This window comes from Leuciscus leuciscus, assembly GCF_965113295.1.
Source record: "Leuciscus leuciscus genome assembly, chromosome: 22".
NCBI lineage: Eukaryota > Metazoa > Chordata > Actinopteri > Cypriniformes > Leuciscidae > Leuciscus > Leuciscus leuciscus.
This window is the reverse complement of record NC_138746.1, coordinates 1,177,819-1,180,207: the sequence shown is the minus strand read 5'-3', so window position 1 is coordinate 1,180,207 and position 2,389 is coordinate 1,177,819.

Below are 2,389 nucleotides of genomic sequence, written 5' to 3'. Positions count from 1 at the left end.
CGTTATAATAGAAAACCACCATGGAACAAGCGTGCCTGCTCTTAAAGGGAATGTGAGATGATGCTCTGATTGATTTATTTCACGTTACGCCCAAACCACACCTATGAGTAAAGTTACTTGCGTTTCGCGTTTGATACTTGCGTTTCAGATCGTTAAAATAGGGCCCTTAACGTTTTTTTTAAAATCAAATTTGCATATGTGTTTGTATGATATTTGATGCATCTGGCTTTTATGGATCATATAGTATGGAGGAAAAAACCCATCATTTAGAGGCCGCAGAAACTCATGTGTCAGATCTGATGCAGTGGGCTTTATAAGGTTGATGAGGGTCACAGGGTTACAGGTCACAGAAGCCCCTTTCACACACTGCGTTGATCCCAGAAAACTGCCGTAAAATTGCTAGAGTGCCTTCTGTGTGAATGCAAACACGTCCCGGGATTGATGCCGGGATCGATGCCAGGATGGGGACCTAGTAACATTGCCGGGATCAGTCCCGGAACGCGCCCTGTGTGAACAAAAGCCAGGACCAATGCCGTTAGGGGTGTGTCGTAATGATGACGACGCACGTGTCAGCGCGGCCCTTTCTACAGCCTATGCTACAGAACTCGGCAAACCCAGTGGCGCTACTGGGGAGTATGCACTCGTCTTCGTGTAGAAATGACGAAGAGTTATCAGCAGAACTGACATCTGACAGGAGTTATCATATCCTGACGTCACGTGTCTTTACGGGATCATTACGGGATGTGTGTGAACGCACTCACAGATTCCGGAAAATCACTGGCAGTGTGAATGAACCAAATTCAAACGATCCCGGGACACATTATACATGTATTTTCCGGAATCTCTGTGTGAAAGGGGCTAGAGTTACAGGTCACAGAGTTACAGGTCACAGAGTTACAGGTCAGGGAGATATAGGTCACAGAGTCACGGGTCACAGAGTTACAGATCACAGAGTCACGGGTCACAGAGTTACAGGTCACAGAGTTACAGGGTTACAGAGTTACAGGTCACAGAGTTACAGGTCACAGAGTTACAGGTCACAGAGTTACAGGTCAGGGAGTTATAGGTCACAGAGTCACGGGTCACAGAGTTACAGGGTTACAGAGTCACGGGTCACAGAGTTACAGGTCACAGAGTTACAGGTCACAGAGTTACAGGTCAGGGAGTTATAGGTCACAGAGTCACGGGTCACAGAGTTACAGGTCACAGAGTTACAGATCACAGAGTCACGGGTCACAGAGTTACAGGTCACAGAGTTACAGGGTTACAGGGTTACAGAGTTACAGGTCACAAAGTTACAGGTCACAGAGTTACAGGTCACAGAGTTATAGGTCACAGAGTTACAGAGTTATAGGTCACAGAGTTACAGGTCACAGAGTTACAGGTCACAGAGTTACAGGTCACAGAGTTACAGGTTACAGAGTTATAAGTCACAGAGTTACAGGTTACAGAGTTATAGGTCACAGAGTCACGGGTCACAGAGTTACAGGTCACAGATTTACAGAATTACAGGGTTACAGGTCACAAAGTTACAGGTCACAGAGTCACGGGTCACAGAGTTACAGGTCACAGAGTTACAGTGTTACAGGGTTACAGGTCACAAAGTTACAGGTCACAGAGTTACAGGTCACAGAGTTACAGGTCACAGAGTTATAGGTCACAGAGTTACAGGTCACAGAGTTACAGGTCACAAAGTTACAGAGTTACAGGGTTACAGAGTTGCAGGTCACAGAGTTACAGGTCACAGAGTTACAGGTTACAGAGTTATAGGTCACAGAGTTACAGGGTTACAGAGTTACAGGTCACAGAGTTACAGAGTCGCAGAGTTACAGGTCACAGAGTTACAGGTCACAGAGTTACGGGTCACAGAGTTACGGGTCACAGAGTTACGGGTCACAGAGTTACGGGTCACAGAGTTACAGGTCACAGAGTTACAGGTCACAGAGTTACAGGTTACAGAGTTATAGGTCAAAGAGTTACGGGTCACAGAGTTACAGGTCACAGAGTTTACAGGTTACAGGTTACAGAGTTATAGGTCAAAGAGTTACGGGTCACAGAGTTACAGGTCACAGAGTTACAGGTCACAGAGTTACAGGTCAAAGAGTTACGGGTCACAGAGTTACAGGTTACAGGTCACAGAGTTACAGGTCACAGAGTTACAGGTCACAGAGTTACAGGTCACAAAGTTACAGGTCACAGAGTTACAGGTCACAGAGTTACAGGTCACAGAGTTACAGGTTACGGAGTTATAGGTCAAAGAGTTACAGGTCACAGAGTTACAGGTCACAGAGTTACAGGTCACAGAGTTACAGGTCACAGAGTTACGGGTCACAGAGTTACAGAGTTACGGGTCACAGAGTTACGGGTCACAGAGTTACGGGTCACAGAG